Genomic DNA, 13,046 nt, shown 5'->3' with positions numbered 1-13,046 from the left:
TGGCTCTGACATAGGACTGTGAACAACAAAATCCTAAATGCTTTGCACCCTTGTAGCAAGATGATCCACACTAGAAGTCAGACTCTGAATATCCATGTCTGCAGCTGAACTCAAAGCCACCCAGAGATTAAGGGGATGAGAGAAGCTGGACAGACTGCAGCAAAGGGAGAGAAAAAAAAAATTGCACTCAGGACTTCTCTTATCCCACTTCTGCGATGCATTAAACACTCATTGGCCTGCTGTACTGTTATGATCCTTAGTGGCTGGGGATCACAGAACTGACTAGCTAAGTTACTGAACATAGAACGAGCTCTAGGGAGGTGGTAACTGGACTGACCGCAATCCTGAACCCAACCGAACACACTAAAGGTAGCCGGTGAACGTGCCTGAATTCCTAGACGTCTCGACGCAGCCTGAGAAACTAGCTACCCCTAGAGAGAAAGAAAGTAAGACCTCACTTGCATCAGAGAAATACCCCAAAGATATAGGAAGCCCCCAACAAATAATAACGGTGAGGTAAGGGGAAAACACAAACGTAGAAATGAAACAGATTCAGCAAATGAGGCCCGCTAATACTAGATAGCAGAAGACAGATAGGAAACTGTGCGGTCAGTAGAAAACCCTATACAAAATATCCACGCTGAGAATTCAAGAACCCCCACACCAACTAACGGTGTGAGGGGAGAAACTCAGCCCCCTAGAGCTACCAGCAAGCGAGGAAATCACATATTAGCAAGCTGAACAAGGACAGATAATAAACCAAGAAACATATTGAACACTGATGATCAAAAAATGAAGAAACAGAAACTTAGCTTCTCTTGGAGAGACTGATAACGAAGGTAGTCAGGAGAGATCAAAATAGCACTGAATACGTTGACAGCAGGCAACAACTGAAAGTCCAGGTGAGCTAAATAGGAAACCAACCAGCAGATAACGAGACAGCTGATCCCAGCCACAGACCCGCAGAATGACAAAAAGAGCCGCCAGAGGGAGCCCAAAGATAGCACTCACACAGTACCACTTGTGACCACAAGAGGGAGCCCAAAAACAGAGTTCACAACAGTACCCCCCCCCCTTGAGGAGGGGTCACCGAACCCTCATCAAAACCCCCAGGGCGATCAGGATGAGCAACATGGAAGGCATGAACCAAATCGGCCGCATGAACATCAGAGGCGACAACCCAGGAATTATCCTCCTGACCATAGCCCTTCCACTTAACCAAATACTGAAGCCTCCGTCTAGAAATACGAGAATCCAAGATCTTCTCCACCACGTACTCCAATTCGCCCTCAACCAGCACCGGAGCAGGGGGCTCAACAGAAGGAACCACAGGCACCACATACCTCTGCAACAAAGACCTATGGAACACATTATGAATGGCAAACGACGCTGGGAGGTCCAAACGAAATGACACAGGGTTAAGGATTTCCAAAATCTTATAAGGACCGATGAAGCGAGGCTTGAACTTAGGAGAGGAGACCTTCATAGGAACATACCGAGAAGACAGCCATACCAAATCCCCAACACGAAGTCGGGGACCCACACCGCGACGGCGGTTGACAAAGCGCTGAGCCTTCTCTTGTGACAACTTCAAATTGTCCACCACATGGTTCCAAATCTGCTGCAACCTATCCACCACAGAATCCACCCCAGGACAGTCAGACGGCTCCACCTGACCCGAGGAAAAACGAGGATGAAAGCCAGAATTACAAAAAAAAGGCGAAACCAAAGTAGCAGAACTAGCCCGATTATTAAGGGCAAACTCGGCCAATGGCAAAAAAGTCACCCAATCATCCTGATCAGCAGAAACAAAACATCTTAAATAAGTTTCCAACGTCTGATTAGTTCACTCGGTTTGGCCATTCGTCTGAGGATGGAAGGCCGACGAAAAAGACAAATCAATGCCCATCTTAGCACAAAAGATCCGCCAAAATCTGGACACAAACTGGGATCCTCTGTCAGACACAATATTTTCAGGGATGCCGTGCAAGCGAACCACATTCTGAAAAAATAGAGGAACCAAATCGGAGGAGGAAGGCAACTTAGGCAAGGGCACCAAATGGACCATTTTAGAAAAACGATCACACACCACCCAGATGACAGACATTCTCTGAGAGACTGGAAGATCCGAAATAAAATCCATGGAAATGTGCGTCCAAGGCCTCTTCGGGACAGGCAAAGGCAAAAGCAAACCGCTGGCACGAGAACAGCAAGGCTTAGCCCGAGCACAAATCCCACAGGACTGCACAAAGGAACGCACATCCCGCGACAAGGAAGGCCACCAGAAGGATCTAGCCACCAAATCTCTGGTACCAAAAATCCCAGGATGACCTGCCAACACCGAAGAATGAACCTCGGAAATAACTCTGCTGGTCCATCTATCTGGGACAAACAGTCGCTCTGGTGGGCAACGGTCAGGTCTATCCACCTGAAATTCCTGCAGCACTCGTCGCAAATCTGGGGAAATGGCAGACAAAATCACTCCCTCTCTGAGGATACCAGCCGGCTCTGAAACTCCCGGAGAGTCAGGCACAAAACTCCTAGAAAGAGCATCAGCCTCGACCTGAAAAGGAAGAGAGATATCAGGCTGACATAAAACTGGAGCCGAAGAAAACTGGTGCTTCAGCTCCTGAAAGGCTTCCACGGCCGCAGGAGACCAATTAGTCACATCAGAACCCTTCTTGGTCAAATCCGTCAAGGGTTTAACCACGCCAGAAAAATTAGCAATGAAGCGACGGTAAAAATTAACAAAACCCAAGAACTTCTGAAGACTCTTAACAGATGTAGGCCGAGTCCAGTCATGAATAGCCTGGACCTTGACTGGGTCCATCTCAATAGTAGAAGGAGAAAAGATAAAACCCAAAAATGAAACCATCTGTACTCCGAAGAGACATTTTGAGCCCTTCACAAATAAGGCATTAGCACGCAGGACCTGAAATACCATCCTGACCTGCTTCACATGGGACTCCCAATCCTCAGAAAAGACCAAAATGTCATCCAGATACACAATCATAAATTTATCCAGATATTCTCGGAAGATGTCATACATGAAGGACTGAAACACAGAAGGAGCATTAGAGAGTCCAAAAGGCATCACCAAGTACTCAAAATGGCCTTTGGGCGTATTAAATGCTGTTTTCCATTCATCCCTCTGCTTAATACGCACAAGGTTATACGCACCACGAAGATCTATCTTGGTGAACCAACTGGACCCCTTAATCCGAGCAAACAGATCAGACAATAATGGCAAAGGATACTGAAATTTGACCATGATTTTATTTAGAAGACGATAATCTATACAAGGTCTCAGAGAACCATCCTTCTTGGCCACAAAAAAGAATCCTGCAACAAGAGGGGATGAGGACGGCTGAATATGGCCCTTCTCCAAAGACTCCTTTATATAACTCCGCATAGCGGCATGTTCTGGTACAGACAAATTAAAAAGTCGTCCTTTAGGGAACTTACTACCAGGAATCAAATTTATAGCACAATCACAATCCCTATGAGGAGGTAGGGCACCGTATCTGGGCTCATCAAATACATCCTGGTAGTCCGACAAAAACTCAGGGACCTCAGAAGGAGTGGAAGAAGCAATTGACACCAAAGGAGCATCGCCATGAATCTCCTGGCAACCCCAACTTGACACAGACATAGCTTTCCAATCCAGAACTGGATTATGGGCCTGCAGCCATGGCAGACCCAAAACGACAACATCATGCAAATTATGCAGCACAAGAAAGCGAATCACCTCCTGATGTACAGGAGTCATGCACATGGTCACTTGAGTCCAATACTGAGGCTTATTCTCAGCCAAAGGTGTAGCATCAATTCCCCTCAGTGGAATAGGGAATTTTAAAGGCTCCAGGACCAAACCACAGCACCTGGTAAACGACAAGTCCATCAGATTCAGGGCAGCACCTGAATCCACAAAAGCCATAACCGAGTAGGATGACAAAGAACAAATTAAAGTAACAGACAAAATGAATTTAGGCTGTATAGTACCAACGGTGACAGGTTTAGCGATTTTTTTTAAGCGCTTAGAGCATGCTGAGATAACACGAGTAGAATCACCACAGTAAAAGCACAACCCATTTTGACGTCTATGACTTTGCCGCTCAATTCTGGTCAGAATTCTGTCACATTGCATAGACTCAGGTCTCTGTTCAGAAAACACTGCCAGATGGTGCGCAGATTTGCACTCCCGCAAACGCCGATCAATCTGAATGGCCAAAGCCATTGAGCCATTCAGACTAACAGGCGTGGGGAACCCCACCATAACATTCTTAATGGCTTCAGAAAGACCTTCTCTGAAATTTTCAGCCAGGGCACACTCATTCCATTGAGTAAGCACCGACCATTTCCTAAATTTTTGACAATACACCTCTGCTTCATCCTGTCCCTGACAGAGGGCCAGCAAAGCCTTTTCTGCCTGGTTCTCAAGATTAGGTTCCTCATAAAGCAGTCCAAGCGCCAGAAAAAACGCATCCACATTCAGCAATGCAGGATCTCCTGGCGCCAGGGAGAAAGCCCAATCTTCAGGGTCGCCACGTAACAAGGAGATAACAATTTTAACTTGCTGAGCGGAATCACCAGAGGAACGAGGTCTCAAGGAAAGAAATAATTTACAATTATTCTTAAAATTCAGAAACCTAGATCTATCTCCAGAAAACAACTCAGGAATAGGTATTTTTGGCTCTGACATAGGACTGTGAACAACAAAATCCTAAATGCTTTGCACCCTTGTAGCAAGATGATCCACACTAGAAGTCAGACTCTGAATATCCATGTCTGCAGCTGAACTCAAAGCCACCCAGAGATTAAGGGGATGAGAGAAGCTGGACAGACTGCAGCAAAGGGAGAGAAAAAAAAAATTGCACTCAGGACTTCTCTTATCCCACTTCTGCGATGCATTAAACACTCATTGGCCTGCTGTACTGTTATGATCCTTAGTGGCTGGGGATCACAGAACTGACTAGCTAAGTTACTGAACATAGAACGAGCTCTAGGGAGGTGGTAACTGGACTGACCGCAATCCTGAACCCAACCGAACACACTAAAGGTAGCCGGTGAACGTGCCTGAATTCCTAGACGTCTCGACGCAGCCTGAGAAACTAGCTACCCCTAGAGAGAAAGAAAGTAAGACCTCACTTGCATCAGAGAAATACCCCAAAGATATAGGAAGCCCCCAACAAATAATAACGGTGAGGTAAGGGGAAAACACAAACGTAGAAATGAAACAGATTCAGCAAATGAGGCCCGCTAATACTAGATAGCAGAAGACAGATAGGAAACTGTGCGGTCAGTAGAAAACCCTATACAAAATATCCACGCTGAGAATTCAAGAACCCCCACACCAACTAACGGTGTGAGGGGAGAAACTCAGCCCCCTAGAGCTACCAGCAAGCGAGGAAATCACATATTAGCAAGCTGGACAAGGACAGATAATAAACCAAGAAACATATTGAACACTGATGATCAAAAAATGAACAAACAGAAACTTAGCTTCTCTTGGAGAGACTGATAACGAAGGTAGTCAGGAGAGATCAAAATAGCACTGAATACATTGACAGCAGGCAACAACTGAAAGTCCAGGTGAGCTAAATAGGAAACCAACCAGCAGATAACGAGACAGCTGATCCCAGCCACAGACCCGCAGAATGACAAAAAGAGCCACCAGAGGGAGCCCAAAGATAGCACTCACAGAGTTCACAACACTCACCGTCTCTGTGGGAGCTCGTTGTTCTGGTGGTTTGACCAGTTCACATTGCCTACATTGCTGGCATACTTTCTCCACAATGTTCCTCAGGTGGGGATGATAAAATAGGCGCTGCAACCACTGGAAAGTTTTTTCCGGCCCAAAGTGTGCTCCTTTCTCATGCGCTTCATTAGCCACCTGATCTATCAGGGATGAGGTAATAACCGTCTGCCATACAGGACCGAGTTCTGTTTGCAGGATACCATCCCGCAACTGGAGCCTCTCCCACTGGCGTAACATCTTCAGCACTACAGATGACATGGACCTCCTCTTGTGACGATTGGGCATTTGTTTAGACATGACCCACTGCCTCAATTGTGCTAGTTCCTGATCTTCTTGCTGCACTCGGACCCACTTGTCGCAGGGCTGCTCCAACAAACTCACACAGGCCTCTTCCTGTTCAATTTCCCACGCCGCTGCCACCATCCTGGCAGTCTCTCCAAAACCTGGAATTGCCACATCCTCCAGTTCTTCATCCTGGCTGGGTGTTGGTTTGCGATAGTTCACTCGAGAGAGGGCATCTGCATGAACATTCTCGGCTCCTCTTTTATACAAAATTCTGTATTGAAACTTGGCCATTCGGGCTACTCAACGTTGCTCTAGGGCCCCTAACTTGGCAGTCTCGAGATGGGCCAGTGGATTGTTATCGGTACGTACATGAACTTCTGAGCCAGCCAGATATTCCGCGAACTTCTCAGCCATTGCCCACACCAGCACCAACAACTCCAGCTTAAACGAACTGTAGTTTTCTGGATTCCTTTCCGAGTCATGCAAAGACCGACTGGCGTATGCGATGACGCGCTCTTTTCCATCCTGCATCTGAGTCCCTCAGGCATGGTGGTCACTTGTGAGCCTGTGTCCACCAGGCACCGCTCTTCCATTGATTTCTGCCCAGACCATGGGGCATGTGGAAACAAGGCTGGGGGGACTTTTACTACTCCTCTTCTGCTCTCCACGTTCTGAGCAGCGTCCCTCGAACTCGGAGCCACCTAGTTTAATGGAGGGCGTGGGGATGGTCGGCTATGGCGGGGACACCACCGGGCGATGTGGCCGGGCTCTCCACAGGTGTAGCATGTAAGAGGGCTTCTCCTCCTGGTAGCTTCACCCTCCTTTCGGGGGCAGCTTTTCCACCTCGCACCAAAGGGCCGGGACCTACTGCCAGAGTTCTTCTTGAGGCCGCCATTTCTTCACGGACCTGCTTAATCTCCATTCTCAGGTCCTCCACCCATTGAGGGATATTGTCTGTGGTGGTGGTTACCTCCCCGCTCCATACCCTCTCCACTGGCCCTGTCACTCCCTGCTCTTGTTCTCGCACATGTGCCTCACTGCCAACTCTGGGGAAAGTCATGTCTGGCTTCACCCACATGTGCTCTCTCTCGCATTGCGTCATGCAGTCCCGTCACCAGCTGATCCCTGAGCTCCACATCAACTGGCCCTACACCTACACCGTCTTTCTGTCTAATAGCAGTGTGAAGCTCTTGTAGGGCATTCATGAATTGGGTCACGGTCTCCCCCTCTCTTTGTACCCGGTGAAACAGTCGCATGTGAAGTTCCCCATGCGTCTCCTCCAGTATGTGCAGCACTTTGTCTAGGGTATCTCTCTCCCGGGGAGACCTATGCATGACAGAATCCCGTGCCTCCCCCTCCAGGGCCACCAATGCAATTTCTGCCACCAGGGCTGGTGTCATGGGGTGCATCCGCATCATTCCCCGAATAAGCTCCGTCCAGCGCCACAGCGTCACATTGCTCCCAGTGAACCTTGGCAAATTATTCAACGTGGCTCCCAGGGAAATGCTAGACCTGGGAGCTTCCCCAACTGCTTGGTGTGCCCTTTCCACGCTACCATGTGACATCCTGGCGACTACGCCAAGTGTAATAAAGTGAAGGGTAGAGAAAACAGTAGAATATAAACTGATAAAATAACGGTGCAAAAATATGTGGGAAACAGTATAAGTCCCCAGACAGTCAAACAGTATAACAGTAGTAAACGGAATCTCTTGGGAAAACACTTATCAGTCTGATGAGGACTTGCTTGTAGGGTTGTCTTCTCCAATGTAGATGCCAAGAAACAGCGGCACTTGTCATCCCTCTGTTATCTGTGGGCTGTGTAGTCTCTAGGAACCCGCAACCTGGGGTTTAAGGGGTTACTGTGGTGAGCAGAGGGTTGCTAGGCAAATGGGGTCCCCTGGGCTGAGTCTGTTGCTTCAACAGTGCAGCCTATCTTGGGAGAACGATGCTCAGTTTATTTATGGTTCTCCCAACAGGAATCAGGGGCTCTGCCCTAAGACCATGGGTACTAGGGGCAACTGTCTCAGCATGGGTCACTGTCTCTGCATGGGTCACTGTCTCTGCATGGGCCTCAGGGCGCACCTCTCCATTCACAGCAGAGTCTGCTTTCACGTACTCACAAGATGCAGTCTTTCTGGACAATCTCCCTGTCTCAGTCCTCTGACCGGGAGTTCTCTCTCTCTTCCCCGGAGCAGAGCTGCGTGCTGTTCTGGCCGCTGTATCCGCTGCTCTCCCCGCTGCACCCGCTGCTCTCTCCGCTGCACACGCTGCTCTCTCTCTAGTACACTCTGCTCTAGCCCTGGAACTCGCGCCTTTTTCCTCTCTCAGCCCGGCTTCCTTCTTGTCCCGGTCTCTAAGTCTGCCCCCAGGGAAACCTGCTGCACAGCTAAGTGGTTCCAGGCATGGAGCAGAGAAGGTAAGCCCCTTACAACCACACCCCTTGTCTCCAATTCCAGGACAGTGTTGAGTACTAACTGGGTCACTTCTTGTGGGAAGCGATATTTGCATTGAGGGAGTGGGTCTGGCCCTTGTATATCTACCTGAGCAACTATCAATTTACCACAGTTGTTTTTACAGATCAGGATGTTCACGCACAGTTGATTCCAGTGCTATGTTGTGCGAGACCTCTGGCCATTTGTGTTCAAGTACATCTGCTGAGCTTTCCATTACTGGCAAGTGTGTTACCAAACACTGGCATTGTATGACATACAACTTGGGGTTGGGTCTCCTTGAAGCATCCAGTATGATGTAACATACTGGCGCCAGATCTTAAGGGATCTCTACTTGTCAATCGATGTTGACAAGACTCCCAGTAAGTACCATGGTTCTTTTTGTGGAATCATTAGATTCCACACCCACTGTACTTTGAGCTGGGGCATTTATAGTTTTCAGTGCCTGCCCTTCATCTTGAAACCATTATTATTACAAGATTTTTCAGGGGCGTTCAAGTGTCTGCATAGCAAGCACTGAGAGCATCGTATGCGACCTGTCCTTTCAAATGGTGGAGCTGAGGGGAAAACAGTTGATTTATTTTTAGAATGGTGTACACATTCATCTTGTGATCTAAGGCTGGTGTCACACACAACGTATAAAAATACGGTCAGTTTTTTTACAGACCAAATATGCAGAAACGTTCCCTGAACAGTGATCCGCATGTCATCCATAGGCAAGGTGTGGCTGCCTATTTTGCGCATGTAAACCTCCGTATGGCATCCGTATGGCATCCGTACGTGACCAATCACAAGCCGCGACGTCATCGCAGGTCCTAAACTCCTCATTCTTAGGAACGGAGGCTGCCGGTTACATCGGTAAGTTCCAGGGGCCGCCGGAGGGGTGAGTATATCCATATTTTTTATTTAAATTCTTTATTTTTTACATGAATATGGATCCCAGGGCCTGAAGGAGAGTCTCCTCTCCTCCAGACCCTGGGAACCATACACTGGGAACTTCCGATTCCGATTTCCGATATCACAAAAATATCGGAACTCGGTATCGGAATTCTGATACAGCAAATATCGGCCGATACCCGATACTTGCGGTATCGGAATGCTCAACACTAGTCGTCAGTTGGATTGAGAGTACAATAAAGATGTTAAAACCCCATGTGTATTTATTTCATTAAAATACTTTATTCATAATGTGTGTGTGTGTGTGTTTTAACCCTTTATTACTATAGGATTAATAATGGATAGATGTCTTATTGACATCTCTCCATTATTAACCAGGCTTAATGTCACCTTACATTAGCAAGGTGTAATTAACCCTTTATTACCCCATAACCCACTGCTACTCAGGAGTGGGAAGAGAGTGGCTAAGTGCCAGAATAGGCGCCTCCTACAGATGTGCCTTTTCTGTGGGGGCTGGGGGCTAGTATTTGTATCCGGGGGGCAAATATCCATGGCCCTTCTCTAGGCTATGAATATCAGCCCACAGCTGTGTGCATAGCCTTTCTGGCTATAAAATATAGGGAGACCCCACGTCATTTTTTGGGGGGGTCCCCCTATTTTAATAGCCAGTAAAGGCTACACAGACAGCTGCAGGCTGATATTCATAGCCTGGGAAGATCCATGGGTATTACCCCCTTCCCAGGCTACAAATATTGGCCCCCAGCTGTTGGCTTTCCCCCTCTGGCACAGAAAATTGCGCGGGATGACATATATATATATACTGTATATATATATATATATATATATATATATATATATATATATATATATACAGTGGGGCAAAAAATTATTTAGTCAGTCAGCAATAGTGCAAGTTCCACCACTTAAAAAGATGAGAGGCGTCTGTAATTTACATCATAGTTAGACCTCAACTATGGGAGACAAACTGAGAAACAAAAATCCAGAAAATCACATTGTCTGTTTTTTTATCATTTTATTTGCATATTATGGTGGAAAATAAGTATTTGGTCAGAAACAAACAATCAAGATTTCTGGCTCTCACAGACCTGTAACTTCTTCTTTAAGAGTCTCCTCTTTCCTCCACTCATTACCTGTAGTAATGGCACCTGTTTAAACTTGTTATCAGTATAAAAAGACACCTGTGCACACCCTCAAACAGTCTGACTCCAAACTCCACTATGGTGAAGACCAAAGAGCTGTCAAAGGACACCAGAAACAAAATTGTAGCCCTGCACCAGGCTGGGAAGACTGAATCTGCAATAGCCAACCAGCTTGGAGTGAAGAAATCAACAGTGGGAGCAATAATTAGAAAATGGAAGACATTCAAGACCACTGATAATCTCCCTCGATCTGGGGCTCCACGCAAAATCCCACCCCGTGGGGTCAGAATGATCACAAGAACGGTGAGCAAAAATCCCAGAACCACGCGGGGGGACCTAGTGAATGAACTGCAGAGAGCTGGGACCAATGTAACAAGGCCTACCATAAGTAACACACTACGCCACCATGGACTCAGATCCTGCAGTGCCAGACGTGTCCCACTGCTTAAGCCAGTACATGTCCGGGCCCGTCTGAAGTTTGCTAGAGAGCTTTTGGATGATCCAGAGGAGTTTTGGGAGAATGTCCTATGGTCTGATGAAACCAAACTGGAACTGTTTGGTAGAAACACAACTTGTCGTGTTTGGAGGAAAAAGAATACTGAGTTGCATCCATCAAACACCATACCTACTGTAAAGCATGGTGGTGGAAACATCATGCTTTGGGGCTGTTTCTCTGCAAAGGGGCCAGGACAACTGATCCGGGTACATGAAAGAATGAATGGGGCCATGTATCGTGAGATTTTGAGTGCAAACCTCCTTCCATCAGCAAGGGCATTGAAGATGAAACGTGGCTGGGTCTTTCAACATGACAATGATCCAAAGCACACTGCCAGGGCAACGAAGGAGTGGCTTCGTAAGAAGCTTTTCAAGGTCCTGGAGTGACCTAGCCAGTCTCCAGATCTCAACCCTATAGAAAACCTTTGGAGGGAGTTGAAAGTCCGTGTTGCCAAGCGAAAAGCCAAAAACATCACTGCTCTAGAGGAGATCTGCATGGAGGAATGGGCCAACATACCAACAACAGTGTGTGGCAACCTTGTGAAGACTTACAGAAAACCTTTGACCTCTGTCATTGCCAACAAAGGATATATTACAAAGTATTGAGATGAAATTTTGTTTCTGACCAAATACTTATTTTCCACCATAATATGCAAATAAAATGATAAAAAAAACAGACAATGTGATTTTCTGGATTTTTTTTTCTCAGTTTGTCTCCCATAGTTGAGGTCTACCTATGATGTAAATTACAGACGCCTCTCATCTTTTTAAGTGGTGAAACTTGCACTATTGCTGAATGACTAAATACTTTTTTGCCCCACTGTATATATACAGTTACGTCCATATATATTTGGACAGAGACAAAATTTTTCTAAGTTTGGTTATAGACATTACCACAATGAATTTTAAACAAAACAATTCAGATGCAGTTGAAGTCAGCTTTCATTTGACGGTATCCACAATAAAATTGGATGAAGGGTTTAGGAGTTTCAGCTCCTTAACATGTGCCACCCTGTTTTTAAAGGGACCAAAATTAGAAAAATGCTGTCTCTGTCCAAATATATATGGACGTAACTGTATATATATATATATATATATATATATATATATATATATATTTGTCATCCCGCGCAATTTTCTGCGCCAGAGGGGGAAAGCCGACAGCCGGGGGCCAATATTTGTAGCCTTGGAAGGGGGTAATATCCACGGATCTTCCCAGGCTATGAATATCAGCCTGCAGCTGTCTGTGTAGCCTTTACTGGCTATTAAAATAGGGGGATCCCCCCCAAAAAATGACGTGGGGTCCCCCTATATTTTATAGCCAGAAAGGCTATGCACACAGCTGCGGGCTGATATTCATAGCCTAGAGAGGGGCAATGGATATTTGCCCCCCCGGCTACAAATACCAGCCCCCAGCCGCCCCAGAAGAGGCACATCTGTAAGATTCGCCAATTCCGGCACTTAGCCCCTCTCTTCCCACTCCCCTGTAGCGGTGGGATATGGGGTAATAGGGGTTAATGTCACCTTGCTAATGTAAGGTGACATTAAGCCCGGTTAATAATGGAGAGGCATCAATAAGATGCCTATCTGTCATGATCTCCATGGCCAGAGAACTAGCATAAGCCTCTATAGGAACAAGCTCTTGGAAGATGTAACTATACTGACCATGAACTAAACCTACCGCATCATCTAGAAGTAGCCAGGTAGCATGTCCTACTTTTTATCCCTATATGCCCAGCGCCGGCCGGAGAACTAAATAATGCTAGCAGAGGGAAATATAAGACCTGACTCACCTCTAGAGAAATGCCCAAAAAAAGGAGACAGAGGCCCCCCACATATATTGGCGGTGATTTTAGAAGAAATAACAAACGCAGCAGGAAAATAGTTTTAGCAAATTTGAGGTCCGCTTTCTAGATAGCAGAAGACAGAAAGCATACTTTCATGGTCAGTAGAAAACCCTAACAAAACACATCCAGAAATTACTTTAGGACTCTGGCATTA

Source organism: Ranitomeya variabilis, chromosome 1 (genome assembly GCF_051348905.1).
Source record: "Ranitomeya variabilis isolate aRanVar5 chromosome 1, aRanVar5.hap1, whole genome shotgun sequence".
Lineage (NCBI taxonomy): Eukaryota > Metazoa > Chordata > Amphibia > Anura > Dendrobatidae > Ranitomeya > Ranitomeya variabilis.
Note: the sequence above shows the minus strand (reverse complement) of the source record.